At 41.4% G+C, this 17,628-nt stretch overlaps 1 long non-coding RNA gene across 1 annotated transcript; it reads left to right on the forward strand.

Moving 5' to 3' along the window:
• Positions 1-9,114: 9,114 nt before the first annotated feature.
• LOC146811205 (uncharacterized) lies at positions 9,115-16,230 on the forward strand. The gene is made up of 5 exons (XR_014965793.1): positions 9,115-9,158; positions 10,011-10,076; positions 10,395-10,460; positions 10,970-11,023; positions 16,199-16,230. It is a non-coding gene; the product is annotated as an uncharacterized LOC146811205 (long non-coding RNA).
• The last annotated feature ends 1,398 nt before the right edge of the window (positions 16,231-17,628 follow it).

Genomic DNA, 17,628 nt, shown 5'->3' on the forward strand with positions numbered 1-17,628 from the left:
ACTTTGAGTGTGTGAAGTTGCAAAGTTGATAAAATCCAATGTAACATTCTGTTCAAAATTTTGCAGACTTGGTGAAGATTATGGAATTTAAACTGTGAAAACAAATCCACCAAAACACTTTAATAGAGCTTGAATTTTCTTGCTAAAATTTGGGGGAGAGACACTCTTCTGCAAAATATGTTTTTGCAAGAATTTTCACTCACTGAGAGAAATTCTTCTGCAAAATATTTGTTTGCAAGAATTTTCACCCACGTTATGTTACATGAAATGTACATATATTTGCAACCTTCTGGAAGTGTTAAGTATATCAATTTGGCAAACATTTTTGTTTCAACCTCTTCTAAAAAGGTTCCTCACAACGTTTTTGGTCTCCAGCAGTACACTTGGATCACTGATACCTCCTTAAAGACCCATGGCAAGGTGAAGCAAGGATGAGGAATCATCTTCAAGCCTTGCCTTCATCCCATTGGTGATCACGACATACTTTTAAAGTGGCAACAATTAAACCGCCTTGAAAAGACGCATTGTGCATCCTGTGGCTGAATAGAAAGATTCAGGGCTTTTAAAATAGTAGTGGTATTTTATTTTCACGTTTAGGGTCAGATTTACAGACATTTTGCTCGGTGTTTGCATCACAAAAGTGATGTAAATCAACACAAAATGTTATTTTTGTTATTTACTTTCTAGAAATTGCCAAAAAGTATCATCAAACAGTGCTACGCATCAAGGGGGCATTACATGGGTGGTACATGGGCATTTCCATGCAACCACGCATGCTGTTTGACACAAAATTCTATCAAAAATTTAAGACAGCTTTTTGCATCAAAACTTAACGCCACTTGAAAGAAGGTTTTAGGCGGAGAATTGGTTTCATTTCTCCTTTCTTTTGTGACTTTGCATGTGTGCTGCACTATACAGCACACAGTGACATTTGGAAACGTTTTCTAGGCATAGAGTTTGTAATGGAAGAGAAGTCTTCCAGTTCAAAACCTGTGCTAAACATATGCACACACCCTTGCACTGCGGCACAAAGGTGTGTGCATGGCGCTCAGCAGTAAAATTCTGTGCTGGCGCTAGGGAGAGGAGAGGAGAGAGCCATAACTCTAGATATGGCGCTCTCCTGCTCTCTCTTTCTCATGCAATGGGGCACAGTATTTGTGGCTACTGTGCTGCGTTGCGTAAGAATTCATTACATCTGGCATTTGGTTTCAGACTCGCGTTTAGAAATCACAAAATGCAATATTTCACTAATCCGTTCCTTTTCATAACCATTAAATTCAAGATGGTGGTATCTTTGCAGACACAACATTACCAGTTCAATCAGACACAGGGCATGACGCTATTTATATCAATTGTGGGGTTCGGCATGAGCCTGGGAGGTGCACTCCTACTCAGAGTGATGACAACCTCTGGAGCTCAGTCTGACTCAGCTGCTTCCATTTCCTCATTGTTCAATGAATCCGGAAAACACTAGGCCATGGGCACAGCACTATCTTTTTGTTCATCTAGACAGTGGAATGAAATGTGCCCACTGATCCTTCTGCAATGAGGGGTAGCCACATAGTAATCAGAGGGTTCCCGGCCACTGAAAAATAACTTGAACATTCCCCTCCATTCTCTTCCAGAAGGCAGTAAACAATATAGTGCAACCAATATTTTCACTGCTTTTTATCCTCTGGTTCTAGCAGGTAAGTTCACTGTCCGATCTGGAGAATACGGGTATTGTCCCTGCAACTGGAGGAAGTCTGGAATTATAAGGAACAGTAATTTAAAAAACGCTACTTTTTCACGACTGAAAATACCTTTTAGATATGGCAATAGTCATTATTGCTGGGAAAAGAAGGTGGTAGGTAAAGCAAACGTCAGCTCAAATCTTAGAGCCCTGGGAATGTTTACTTTCTGCTTAGAGGTTTAGTGTCAAGTGCTAGATGTTTGGTTTTGACATCTGACTGCAATGAAGCACATTAATTCACCACTCTAGGATGTGTGTTGTTTGCTGACCATAGCACCTGCCTTGCCACGTCACTCTGGGGGTTGAGATGTAGCATCCGAGATTGGTACAAGTACAGGGTCTCTGCTCAGAGCTTGTCATCAAGATCCAAACAGGTTAAGCTTGACATCGACAAACTCTCCTCTCGCCAACATGAAGATGGTCATTGCCTTCCTGGTAGTGGCTCTCTGCTGCTCCCTTGGTAAAAAGCATATTCTCTCTCTAGAGATTCCCTGATAAAGTTAATCCAAATTCTAGTTAGTTCAGAAATGATTGTGTCCTGTCCAACCAGAGGTAACTTTACTGTCTGCACCATTCATTAATCTGAGGGTGGTAACAAACTACTGAACCAAATCATGCTGGGTCCAATCAGTGGTGTCCAACGTAGGTCAAGGAGGGCCAGAACCATGCCAGGAAATATAAGTCTACATGGAAGGAATGTTAGCAGAACTAATTTACATTGTTTGTGCTTATCCTAAGGTTCTGGCATGGATCAGGTGCTACTGAACCTACGCTGGACACCCCTTCTATACATTGTTAATGCCTCGAGCTTGGCAAAAAAAGACTGCAACTCTGTCCTTCCAGTAACTACTGACTTGCAAACAGCATGATCCGAACACTGAGATTGAATCTCAAATCTAGAAGCCACTGTGCCTGAATACATATTTTTCTGTTTATTTATTTCTTTGTCTATCTATTCATGTATCTATTTATGTATATAATTACTATTAATTGGCAGAAAGATTTTGACATGAACCATTTCGTGATGTATCTAGCTCAAGAGAGCAGTCTATCGGTCATAAAACGTTTGATTGGGTAACACTTTTAAGAAAGCAGTGAGGAGCAACTATGACGAATAAAAATGCAAAAATGTAAACATGTATATCATATACATATTTACATCCTTTCCATTCAGTTGATTCAGTTCCATCCTTCTTCCACTTTGACTGCCAGACACACTCACCCAGCAGGATGTTGTCTGTTTTTAACTCAGTTTATCACTTCATTTGAGGTCCTGCCTCTGTCACAGGCACATTGCATATCGAATACCCTTCCTTAAACATGTCCTCTGACAGCAGGGTCTTCGGTGGTGTAAACAATCATTTAGACAAGTGCAGACTGTGAAGTACACCTACTATCAAGGTGGGTCTTCAGGTAAAGATGCTGGCTGTCCTGGACATATAGGGCAGACGTGTTCCTATAAATGTTACATTTTCATTTCACCAAAATAGAGAAAAAACAAACAGTAGAAGGACAAGTTTGGAAGTACAAGTCTTTCCTCCCTACCTCTGACTTGGCCCAACTGAACTGGCTAATATTCAACTATTGGGCTTTGTGTATTTTGCACATTTTAATAAAAGTGGTTACATTTTTTCTCTCTTTTAGGGTCGAGCCTGCGTGAAAATGCGCTAGAGTTGCTCTTGCTTGCAAGGCACTATTGTTTGCAATAACGGGCTTAGAGCCTCACTATTGCTTACTATTTGCTGGTTTTAGAGGCACTTTTCTTCACTGCCTCTTAATTGGCCAGTGCAGGTCAAGTGTCACTTCCATTGCTTTCTGTGGAGCAGGAACCAAGCACAGTTTTATTTAAGTTAATGATTGTCCGTCCGCTGCTTGTGCTGTGATTGAGGTACCATTTCTATTTTGCCCTCTCACTGTCCTGTCTGGTACTCCCTCCCTCCTACCCCTAAACCTTTTATTCATAAAATCTAAATAACAATTTAGATTTGCATGGCCTCATAGATAAGGATAGGGGTGGGCGGAATTTGCGAAATCCACTTTCGCAAATTATCGCAAAAATGTTAAAAATTATCGCAAACACGCGGAAATATCGCGAAGATGCGGAAGTTTTTTTCCCGCAGGTTTGCGAGATTTTCTGCATGGTTGCGGCTCGCCAACTTACCCATGTGGTTGCTCGCGGGTGCGGCCATCTTGTTTTCAGTTGTCTCGCGGTGCATGATCGCGAGAAGAAAGACGTGATCGCGCGATGCATGACGTCACTGCGGGCGCGAACTGTCGCGAGATAGCGCAAATGGCTAAAAACAATACAACATCTCATGGAGAACGCGACCGGATCAAGAAAACTTGTCAGCGAACGCAGGAATTCAGGTAAGGCGATCGCGCGCGCGCGAGAATGTATTATTTTACAGCGCGAGCAAGAAACAAATTATCGGCAAGCTGCGGAATGCGGAAATTTTGACATTTTCGCGCTCTCCGCAATTTCCACAAACGGAACGAAATTTTGCCCAGGCCTAGATAAGGAGTAAGAGAAAGCAGTGCAAGTCACTGTGTTGCGTTACTCAATAACAGGAAGGAGCTCCATTGGCGTTGTGGTGGGTTTTCCCATGCAACACTCATGGATTTTGACACTGTCCTGGAATTACTTAATCACGTAAACCTGGAGCAGTGTCAAAACCTTTTTTCTCCCAGAGCAGGTACAGAGAGTAGAAATATTTTTAGTTCTCCTCGTTTTTTTCCTCTTTTCATGTGTGCTGCAGAATATCACACATAGAAAGAGAAAAACTCCTCTTGGGATTGTTATTGCGCAGGAAGGTGCCCACTTGCTGCAAAAAACAATCCAGCATCCAACACAGACAGCCTTGCACCATGATGCATAGATGCCTGCATTGGCACTTGCAGCATATCGTATGCCAGCGCAGTGGGAAAGGACAGGAATGCACCGTATTTCATAAATTTGGCGAATTCCTGCCCTTTCACATTGATGTTGAGCAGTGCAGCAAGAACACTTTCAACGCTGCCCTAGACAATTCCCAAAAAATGAGGCCATTAAGTTACTCTCACCTGGGACGCACAGCGCTTCAATGCTTCTGGCCCTACGTCTCTCCGTGCATTGCTTGTTCAGAACATCATACCTTTTAACGCTCTGGCTGTTCCCGTCCCTGCCAGCCAGAGGCAGCTGCAAAGTCAACCAGAAAGAATTACTGCAAAGAAACAAGGAGAATAATTAGATTAAGGGCAGACTTCCCAGTACTCAGTGCTTTAAATAGGCCAGTACTGTTCGAAACTGAGTACCAGAATTTTTTTATTTTGAGGGGGAGAGTACCAGCACTTCTCAAGAGAAATGCAATACCTTTAGCTGGAGAGTACCGGCACTTCTCAGAAATAAGCAGGTACTCTGCAACTGAGTACCGGCACTTATATTTTTCCATTTCAAGCTCTGCCAGTACTGAAGAGTCCCCCCAACAAAAGAAGCTGGTTTGGTCCTTTGTTATCTAGTCCTAATGTTGCTGAAAATGATTTGTTTGGGCAGCTATACATTCTTATTAGTAAAGTCAGCCTTTACCAGTGCTTTAAACAAAAAAAATATATGTGAGAGAGGGGCTATGGAGAGATGAGGGGCACTTATGCCCGGTGGTCATGAGGAAATCTGAGGAGGAGGTCATGGGATGGCGCCAAAAATGATTGTCATTTGTCACACGTGCTCCAACAGCGCGAAAGCCGGCCCTGCTCACTGAGAAAAACAAGAAATATGCATTCGCACAGCTGGCTCTACTCCTCCTGTGCAGAACTTTACCTTTTCTACATTTTTGCCAACCGGGAACAAGAGCCCCTGGGAGAGGTACATTGACACTTTCAGTAGTAAGCTTGGCAACTTCCTTTGTGGCGCAGTTTTTCAGCTGTACTGTTGGCAATGTTTGTGAATTGAACAAACACACATATGTAGGTACAGGCCAAGTCATAAACATATTTCTGTGCTTTTATTTTTTTTTTTAAAGCGACTCAAGCCCCAAATCTTTGCTGGACAGCAATGATTATTTTGTCAAACAATAGAAGAATATGGTGAACTTGGTCTTCCCCCAAATTTGTTATAACACATTTGGAGTGAAATAAACTATATATTCGGGTCAAGTGGGAAAATGCTGCTCTCTCTCAGGGGGTTTATTCACACAAAACAAGGCATTGCGATTGAAATGTCATGGCATGCCTGCATTCTCAATGTGTACAATGTAACCTGGTTGTTCTGCTTAGTATTGTTTCTCAGTCTTATGCCTGAGTTTCCTAAATAGAACAATCCAGACTCTTGTCTTTCACACATCTCTCTGCAGGGGGCCGACAACAAGGTATGAGGGGTTTCAAGCACTATATCAATGCTCACCAAAGGAAATAAAATAAAAATAAAACAATCTAGTAGCTTGTCTTGTAGGTCGTTGCAGACACCAATACAATTCTGTAGTATATTTACCTATTATAATTATATACCTCATAAGCGATAATTTCTATCTACACAATTTCCCAGCCCCTTTCGATTTCTACAAAATATTATGATTGACAGATAGTAATACACCTCCTCCATGTGATAAAACGTGTTAGATCCACTATCTATTCATCTTAGACAGTGAATCATTTGGAGTACTTTTCTCTCGATTGTTGCAAAAGAAGATTCATTCAAGAGTGATCTCATGGTAGAGGTGCCCAGCACTGGTTCACATGAAGCGGATTCATGTCAGACGCTCAAGACAGCACGTGACTGGGGAAATGATTCCCATTGAAATGCATTGTAGGGGTGTTTTGTGGGTCTTCTAAAAATCTTGCAAACATGTGGACCACATATACCAAAGGTAGACATCCACACTGTTGGGAGACTGCCTCTTTATGGCATAGTTCTTGCAAAATGTTGCAATATCAACTTGATAAACAAAAACATAAAAACACAAAACCCTTCATTTATAACATGCTGTTTAAGAATGTATATACACCGAATTTCACTTAAAATTGAGGTTGCAATTACTGTATCCAATATAATATACACAAAATAAAATTCTGGCAATACAGATGACACAACACGAATTAGGAGCAAATGAATTGTGATGTAAAAAACAAGTCCTCCGCCACAATTTCTAAAAACTTGAAAAACGGTTAAAACACCATGTAAAATACTTATATCAAACTCTGAAAAAGTAAACAAATGTATCATGAGTTAGAGCCATGTTCCACAACAGAGCAATTACATGCTCTCTATGCTTTAGAATCAATGTTATATTATTCGTTTTTATGATGCAAAAGGAGTACAACATACACCCCCACAACCTCCTGGCTGGCGCATTAAAGGAGAGGAAAAAGAAAGGAATGGTAAAACACAAACTCAATTTAACTTCAACCCCCCCCCCACCACCACCCCCCAGCTCCCTTCTCCTCTCCTAACCAGCGGCCCTAGGCCCATGCCAATCTCTGGTAGGTCTGCGATCCCAAACAGGAGAACCCCCAATATTTGGCACTGGTACAGCCCTTCCTAAAGCCCCACTATGAATTTTGATTAATTCTGTGTGTTTATTCCAAGCAGCGGAATTACTGGTACTAGCTATTTTTGTGACACAGAATTCCTTCATTTATGAGTTAAACCCTTCCGAATGGGGAAAAGTCTGCAGACCTACATCACCTTTCACAATTTCACACACTATTCCTGATTCCAAGGGGTTTAAGACAGGTATTTACCACCTGCTCCAAGCACTGGTAACATCTGCAGCACCTCTGTGTAAAGGGATGGAAAAGGGAAGGAGAGAATGTCATCTAATGGAGGAGAATTACATGCATTCACCATGCCTACGCTAAGGATCAGGACATATGTACAGTGGTCCAATGTAGATTTTTCAGCTGGCAAAATTGTCCAGTGCTACCGCACCTGGAGATTCTGGGTACGGGAACACCGGGTTACTGATAATAATGGTAAGCAGAATGTTTCACTGGAAATCTGCTCCACACTTCCTGTAACTGGGGCCTCAATTGATGCATGTAAAAGCCTAAATATCTCTTTTTGGTCTTGCCTACAGAACTCTTTAGCTGTCTGTTGACCAGGCCTATTGTTTCCCAAATACTTAACGTGGCTTAAGGCTTACTTCATTACTTATGATTGAAGGGCTTTGTTGACTATCTCACTCCTTCCTCTTGATTCGATGGTTTTCCTTCTTATTTTTGTGTTTGACCCACTCAACATCATTTTGGTCTCACATTGTTTTCATTGGTTGCCTTGTATCCGTTCTCTGTTGGTGTTGCTTGCATTCGCGAAACTACAATGTTCTTCTCACAATACCCAGCCAATGTGCATGTTGCTTTCCCCTTTGCTCCCAGCTTTTATTTCTTACTATTTATTTTGTAAATATAGATCTTAATTTGTGTCTTCCCCTTTCTCCCACCAATCAGCAGCGTGTCCTTCCTGCCAACTCTCCATCCCTACCATTCCACCCCTTCTCTTCCCTGTTCCATCTGTTTTATTTTTATGTAGTGAGCCTTGACACATATTTTATGTCGCTTTTTTAATGAACTGCTCCAAAGTAATCATCTGCCATCCTAGAACACCCTATTAAGACCTTTGCGTCTGCATGCACGATAACTCATGGTAGTCATATAAGAACAGGTGTTCCTTAATAGGAAATCCATTTCAAGATTGTCAAACATGCGTGTGCATGCATCTTGACCCATGTGTTCACATTTCAGTACAGACAAGATTTGGCAAAGCCAAAAGCTTATCCATTTAATGCAGAGGCCTATTGGCTTCTTCAGAGCTATATTATAGATACTTTGATTTGACAATTGGAGTCTTCCATTTAAATGGCAACTCTTCACTCTCTCAGATACTTTTTCTTCTAACACTAAATGTACTACAACGGATGGTGCAGTAAAGGGCCGCTTTGGAAAGTCTTTGACTTTTGAATATTCTGGACCATAAAAGGTTCTGTTGCCTTAACCTCCTAGTCGTTATAGATATGTATTCATTATATGGGGTTCAGGTTAAATGCACAAAAGCACCTACAACAAATCATTCACTGTTTATCTCTGAGAAGTTACCATATGACATTAGGTAAGGTTACATCTACAAATACTACTTCTTACTGTTACCTGTCACGGAGCAGAGTACAGCCCTTACCACAACCAGATTTGGGAACAGAAATCTATCAAACAACAAACCTAACAGTCCAATTTTGACATTGCTTTTCTGAAAGTCGATCAAAACAGAAAGATTGTTAATACTACTGTTGCCAGTCAAAGGTAAAGTCCACCACCAGAGATGCGTCTCCTTGCATTTCTTACCACCCCGCCCAAAACGAGAGACCAGGTCACATACTTTCTTTAAGCTGCTATAGTATGCTAAATATTTCATTTCATTCCAGGTGGATATCAAGGAACTGTTGAAGAACAGAAGATGTATTCCGTAAGTAACAGGGAAAGCAGGTATAATTTTAAGGCACATTGGGGTGCATGGGAAGGAGGGGGGAGCAACTTTTACACCGTAGGAATAAACTATGAACAATGCTGACAAAAGCGAACAAAATAGAAACCAGCGGTGACTGTCACTGGTCAAACTACATGTCACAGGTGGACCTGTGGAATAGTGTGTGGTGCTTCACATTAGGTCTGAGTGGTTATGATTGAAGAGTTTGCTGTGGTTCTCATTACTCCATCTGTAGGTGTTTGTGGGAGTTTGGTGCAGTGAGAAGTTCTCTGCTTAATTGTTTGGTATCACTGGTGGGTGAGGAGTCCCAGGTCTGAGCAGTTTCCAGTGCTCCTTCAGGGGTCACCTCTTTATAAAGTACCTTTGAAAGTCAGAGTTTATCCCACTCAAAGCTATTTTGATAGAATATTGGAGATCATTTCAGATCTTGACTTCATGGCCTCATTTTGAAAAGGACCCCAGGAACACCTCTGAGGTTAACTGGGAATTAGTAGGTTTTGCAGCATGAAATAAGGATTGAGTTGTGTTTTGCTCTGCAGTGGTCTTGACATCTTCTTAAGTACGCTTAATTTAAATCCTAGTTTATTTTTACTTTTAAAAGAATGGCAAAACCTGCTCAGTTTTTACTACCTGCCAGTAATTTCCTGAAAGGAACTTACACCTTTGCTCAGTACTAATTTCAGCAGGACCATATTTTACTGCTATGAGTAATTCTTATTTAAGGAATGTGGAAACGACTGAGTATATTCATTAAAACTAGGTTTCAGATGGATTTATAAAATTGCTTTGTGATCTAGGAATGTACTGACTTATTCCTAAACTGTCTTGCAGAAGGATCAAGCACAGATGTTTGCCTATTTATTCCAAGGGTCTGTCTGCCTATACAATGCAGTCCGGGTAAGAGCCTCTGCATCATGCTTTACCACCAAGTCCACGCACATATGCGGGGCGGGGGTGGCTGAAGGAGCTTTGAGGCAATGAGAGAGCCTGTACCTTTATGATGCGCTGATGCACCTGTGCTATGGGTTACATCAGGGTAGCTCATATTTACAAATGTGCAGGCTGGTGTCCCGCCTATATCCACCACATGAAGGCCCCTGCAACTTCCTTTCTCACACAGAGCCACTTAGCACACAGTACATGACCAAAACCATACCCACCTGAACACTTTACAGGCGAATACTGAAGTAACTCTCTGATCTTTGTTTCTTTCAGAATGGGCCTGTGAACAAGAAAGCCGAATCCTATAAATTTATTGTAGAAAACAGCATCAGATTTGTGGTAATGATAACAATTTTAATGTCATGATATTTTGTGTGAGTTATTTGACTCTGAGACTCAACTAGTGTATGTCGGTGTATCTAAGTAGAAGAAGCAGCCACTGCTGTATGTCGAGGAGAGGACACATGGGGTGGTGGCAACGTACTGCGCAAGGGTTTTTTGAATGATGCTAGTGATGCATGTCAACAGTCACGCCCAAGGCAGATCTAGGGTTAGGGGAAAGGAGCTTGCACTCACTGTGTACTTAACTCCACAAATTGTTGCTGTATCTTTCACATAATATAAAACACTGATAAGATTTCCAGGAAAGTAAACCTGCTTGCTTGAGCCAAGTCAGAAAAGAATGTCTTACAGGAAGGGTATTACCAAGTCACGCATCCAGTTGAGTTCACCTTTGCCCTCACAGGTGTTCCTGAAAAAGTGATGCATCACTGACAGCTGGGTTAGCAGTGTGGATGATGTCTTCAAGAATATATATTTACTACAAACCAAGTTCTCTTTACCCTCAGGAAACTACTGCAGCCAGCTGTGGACTCCCTACCCAACAGCTGTTCCTTAATCAGGTAAGAGTTTTCTTGCTCTAGGGCTACCCTATTGTAAACCACTGTGATAGGTCAATTGATTCAGGCCTCAGTTACTGAATATAGTTGAAGTCTATTGGATGCAGACTTGAGATCCTGCAGGTATGACTAGACCCATGCAAACTGTTTTACGTCAGCAAAATATGTAACATTTTGCAAATTTTACTGGAGCAAACTTTTGCATTATTTTTTCTATAGGGGACTTTTTCTAATCAGTCCCCTAACTGATGTCTTCCATGTCTTTTGAACTTTTTTGCCCACAAAACAATTTTTGCACAGGGTAGCTTGATGTTAATCTTATGAAACTTTATGTAAGTTTCCATGACATTTTGTGAACTCCCACAAAACCAAGTTTTTCCATTTCACATACACACAACCTTTCATTTTCAAGAGGTCAATAAATTATGCAATTAAGACCATTAATACACTTGAGGCATAATTGAAAAGGGTAAGAGCCAAAGTGGAAAAGATCGTCCATTGAATGTGGTAAGTGTGGGTCTGCACATATGTGTGCAAGCATAATCCAGAGTTGTTTATACATTGCATTGTTTCATATACATTTTGTTTGCGTGGTTATGTTTACCAAGCAACCCAGGCGATTTAGTTACACATTATTGAAGTGTAAATAAATGACATGGAAAAGCCCCTGTTGATAACGACTTTGAATTGTATTACCAAATTCTACTTATTCAAGCACACATGATGCCAAACAATAGTTAATCATAATTTGAACTTTCAGGAAATCGGTCACAATAAAATTGTTAAATATGTCCTGCCCTCAGCGCAAACATCCTTAATCTTACAGAGAAAGAGGTAGGGCTAGGGGTAGGGTTAAGGGTAAACTGAGAAGAGGGCGAGAGATTAATACAGAGAAGTAGGTGAAATAGAGAGAAATTCTACTTTGCCAGGAGCCCCTTGGAAGGGGGGGGGCTGGGCAAATGCCCACTGTGCTGATGCCTTAAAACATCTCTTACCATGGTGACCCAACCTAAATCTCAGAGGGCAGGACCCACAGAAATATTTAGATTTGATTCATTGTATGTGAATTTATCTGACACGTATATTCTTAAAATTTTGCATAGATCAGGTCTTCTAGAGCTATTCTGGACACATAAGATAAACCTTTGTCTGTCCTGCAAGGAGAGGATGGTAAACACTAATTTCAATCATTTATTGTTTTTTGCCGCTCAGGGGTTCTATCCCTATTATAATAATGCCTATATATAAAAGAAATCTCACAATACACAGAGATAAGAAAAATTTAGACATCACCAAGAAAATTGATGCCTATGACTAATCACAATAAGGTTGACAGATAATCTTCTGATGGGGAGTATGCCTTTGGTGGGGGACAGCATTCCTTGAATAAGGATCATCCCTCACTTCTTGTGCACATATTTCGACCACGCATAGTTCACACTCACATGCAACAATCACTTAAACTTGAAATGACTACATCAAGAATAACAAAAAAATGTTATTTTCTCTTTGTCCTTACTTTTTAAACCCTCTGTATCTTATTGCCATCACTATTCCCTCTGTGACATGTTCCTCCACACTTTTCAGCACCTTTTGGTGAAGAGTGCTGTCTTTGTCTTCACCTTACAAGTTTTTCTCATCCACTCTTGGTGTTCTACTTTTGAGCATCTTTTCCTGCTGTAATTCCAATTGTTCACCTTGTCACTGAGCCTATTATCTTAACATTCAAGTGTAAAATATGTTTTCCAAATTTTTAAGTTTGTTAACAATGCATGTATCCCTGAATTATTTTGATGTTATTCTTCTTACTCTCTCTGCTGATCTCCACAGTCTCCTCTGCATTCTTTATTCTCTTTGAATTTATAGTTGTGCTCATCAGTACTCCTCATCCACAAATGTGATTTTCCTCTGCATCTTGGAATGGGCCTTTCTCCTCTTTGATTTCACCTTTTTTCGTGGTTGCACACATTTCTTGTACAGAGTATAGACTTTCCAAAATAGATTTTGTTTCTAAAGTTTCTATCCTCTGTAGCTTTAGGCCACATTTACTATGGCCCGGTATCGCCGATACCTCCTGGTTAACTGACCATTCCTCCTCAACTTCAACAACACTTGACATTTGTCAAAACACAAACAAGTTCCATCTTTTTGGGTTGTAAATCCCTGAATGTATTTATTTACACATATAAATGAGACAAAAAACAAATGTTACTTTATGCACAGTAACCCACATTTGTACAGTTGTTTTACAGGAATCAATGCCTAGCGTTAACAAAGACACTAATACATTTATTTCCTATCCATAACTACATTTCTGTTCCAGTGCATCATCAATATTAATTTTTGGGTGAGATCATAACTGGTCCCAGTGTCCTTTCCTCATAACAACCTGTGTCCAATCAAAGCTGTACCTAGATTTGTGCCTCCTTATGGGAGGACCCCACCCAAGGATTTCCCTTAACGGGCCACTCCATTGCAGGGGGGCCACTAAGATACATCTTTTGGACACCTTCTACATCCACCATTTGCCCTCACAAGGACCTGTGCTAGGTTGTGCCAGTGCACCTGCACGGGTGGATGGCAGGTAAGGACTGCATGCCAATGGCCGCCCCAACCCCCTGCACCTCTGCAATCTTCTTGAACTCGCTGCCAGCACCCCTTGGAGGGTCCCATGAGGCTGCTGTTATTTTGGTGTAAAAGGAAAAGGATTCCTTATATATAGCATAAATGTCAAACCAATCATGACCTCACCCGTCACAGGCCAGCATAGTTCAGTTACTATCTGGCCTCCCCGTAAACAATTGCATTGGACATGTACTAGCCATGCCACCAAGTCCTTGAGAATATTTTGTTACTTTCCTTAGGCCAGTATACCCCATCCTGCGATAACCAACTGCTCACACTTGATGCCCTCTGGGATATAGAAAACCCCCTGTGTGGCTTAACCAACGTATTCATCCTATTGTGATAATGTGTTGGACTGGGAACAATGATGTCCCCACTTGCACCATCTCAGAAAACTCCTCAGCGTGCCAACCAGGCTTACAGACAATCAAAACAAAGCAAGTCTGCCCTTTCGGTTGGAGAAGAGCCTTTCTTCTGTACAGGGAGAGGCAGGGGTGTGGAATGTGTCTAGAAAAGCATAGGCTCGTGGGTGTTTCTGGCAAAGTTTTAAATAGCAGTACTTCTGCTTGCAGTTTCTTCCCCTTGACGCCATAAATAAATGGGCCTAATTGCATTTTCATCTTTCACAGAGACTGGATCAAAAGATTTTTTTTTCAAAAAAGGGGATATTTGAGACCATTCCCATATTTAAGGTGTGCCCTGTGAGCGGATACCTACGTGCATGAGACCTTGATTCTTTCCTTGATGCAAACCATGCAGCCACAAAATATCCTTATCAATGTCCCCTGCTGTACTAACTACATTAGCGCAAACTCGGCAAAAAGCATTGGAGAGCTTCACCTGAATTCCAGCTAGCCCAAGGCAGACAATGCCAAGTAATAAATGATACTGGTGCAACAACGCAAACAAAGGCACCCTAAAACCCCTAGTGCCCCCTCACCTTCATAGCCTAGAAGTGCATACCAGAGGCACCACTGAGTACATGAACCCCTAAATTGGACTTGGGTCTTGCAAGAAATGGCTCTCAAGTCTGTGCGGCTCCCGGAGACATTTGCTGGACCTTGGCTGCCAAGCTAGATGCGGAGGTTCTGAAGAAGGATATTCAAGATCATTCCCATGGTGCTGGCAGTAATATTTGTCGGCCCTCAGGAACCTAAAACAAAAAAAAATTGAAAAACAAAGAAACATGCGGGCAACAGTCTGGGTTCTAAGCACAAGAGGGAGAGAAGTGGTGTACTGTTCAATGCAGCCAGTGGGAAAAAAGACACCCACTTGCCCACTCTGTGCCTTTTATGGGCTAAGCTAACAAAATTGCTGGGACAGCCCCAGAAGCACTCCAACACATCTGGTATAGTGCCACCCGTCAGCCAATCCTGCACTGACCTTCCCCAGAAAGGTCATGATGTACCACAACCCTGGTTCGGCCCAGCTTGCCGCCATATGTACTGCTCCTTGAGTTGAGGAAGCCTTTGTCAATTTTTACATGATGAGTAATTTTGTTTCATCTCCTTAGGTAGTTTTTCCCCATTTCAGTGAAGGTCTTAATTCTTGTCTGCCTGCATCAAAAATCCTGAATGATTTTCCACTTCCGGTGACTCATATCTAAATCAAAGACTGTTTGGGGCTATTGTGAGTTAGAGTCATGGCCATATGGATGGTGTGCCTGAAGCACCACTTCAGCCATCCCAAATGTAAGATTGTCTGTATGTTAACTGCCATTTTGGACATGCCATCATCCATATTGTTTTAGAAGACAGATCTACAGAGACAGACTTTTCTTTTTCAGACACAATATAACTAATGATCCTCAAACACTTCTAATTTTCTTTCAGTTGCATGGGACACTTCTGAAACTTTCTGTCTGAGACTGCAAGGGAGTAAAGTGCAGGCATAGCAAAAACAATACTAGTAGGCACAGCACTGGGAAGACACTCACTAAATTGAATGGTCTTTTTGAGGTGAACCAAAAAAGAGTTTCTGATTGTAGAGCTGGTGGTGACTGCAAAATTAGGTATTTTGACTTCCCCTACACTTTGAATGAGGCAAGAAAGAAAGAGACAATTTAATAAATATTACTCAATTTTAAAAGGGTGCCCTAGTTTCACCAACATCTATTTGAGAGCTCTTGGCTCATTCTCATCTCACTGGCCTTTCAGTCAGCCTCACATAATCATTGATTATACCTGAGCTCCTCTTGTCTTTTTGTAGAATGGATCATACATTGATCATCTCAATCCCTTCCTGCCACATGTGAATTGGTAAATCAGGAATTAGTTAAGTGTGTAGATTCCCAACGTTGCAATATATCCACTTACAAAACATGCTTTTGCCATCCTTTCTTCTGTTTGATTGGTTTAGTCTAGTGATCTAATTAGAAAATTTAGTTCATGTAATCATGTGGTTGTTGTGTTATGCATGCTTTATGTTCCTTCGTATCGCCTATTACAATTTCTCATGTATGTAAAATCATCCACTGGTCCAATTATTAGACAAGTGCCAACTGATTGCCATTGTCTGAAGCTGAAGCTCTAAATATGTTTTGTTTTGTTACAGAATGTCTACAACATCTACATGGAACTAGTGAGGATTTCTCAGGTAAGTTTGCAATCCTTTATGTTACTATAGCTCTTTTAAGAATAGTTACACGGTTGTGGAATGTTTTGAAATCCATCTCAATGTAGGGATGATAGATACCAAAGTAAGAGTTGAGTTATCTTTGCTTGGCATTAGTTATGCCCCCCCCCCAAGTGCACACACCAAAGATGCACCTTCTAAATATATTCAAAGGCTATTGTATTTTTTTCAAGAATGATTTTATTAAGCTTTAGCATGAGCACAAGGCACATTGTATTTAGTACAGTATCATTTAATGATTCAGATAATCAATGTGCAGTGTCCCATTAGGTCACTCTATCACATATAGTAGCGTAAACATCTGTAGGGGACATTGGTCTATTCTTTAATGTAACCGTGACAAAAGATATGTTTAACAGTGTGAACAGGCACCGCACTAACAGTTCCATAGTCAAGCTCTGTGTCTCCCATGCAGATGAATGAATGAATGAATACACACTTATATAGCGCATGGCTACCCAAGGGCATCCCAGCGCTTTGATGGGTGTATGTATGGCAATTGGTATTTATTTCTGTTATCACCCGCAGCAGGCATGCACACAGCGTTCGAGCACAGCTTCAGACACACACAGAAGGGAGAATGAACCAAGGTGTTGGGGCACTCCAGGCATGACTTTGGGAGCAAATAAAGAGTGGGGGAACAGAGTCACGACTCACTCCTGGACCCCCTTTCCATGTTCCCCTCAAAGCGGACCTGTAACTCACACACAAAAGTATCTCAATCCTGCGTGATTGGAACCTTTTCTAGGCACCTCATCTCCTCCCTGCACATTGCTGTGGACTTGGCTCTACTCCATTTTAACATTGCCGCATATCAGCAGGACATGTTTGGAAGGTAGGCACCATTCCAGTTTCAGTTCCAGTTCCGTGTTTAGTTATTATTAGGACTAAGTCTATGAAATGGACTGTTGCGTCTCTCCTTCTCCTATGTCAAAAAATCCCCAGTACCCCCAACTTCATCGTGCTGAGATGTAACTTCCGCCAAGGCATCGAAGACCACCCCTTATAATAACTGTGTCTCTGGACAGTTGCAGAACATATGTGGCATATCTGCATTTCTGGAACCACATCTGGGGCACACAGATTCGCTTTCATATCTGCTGGTCAGTCTCTCGGGGCGTAAAATAGGCCCAGTGTAAGACGTTGAGCTGGATGTATTGGAACTTCACATTGTGGGAATGTTTACGGGGGTAGATGAGTGCCCTATCTCATTCTTTAGGAGTGATGTCATGGCCAATGTCTTGTTCCCAGTGTAGTTTCGTAGGCAATTCAAGTCCCAAGAATTAGAGGCCATCATGCGTATGAACCATGTGATAAGTTGCCATCCGTATTCCAAGATATAGACTGCA

Source organism: Triturus cristatus, chromosome 7 (assembly GCF_964204655.1).
Source record: "Triturus cristatus chromosome 7, aTriCri1.1, whole genome shotgun sequence".
NCBI lineage: Eukaryota > Metazoa > Chordata > Amphibia > Caudata > Salamandridae > Triturus > Triturus cristatus.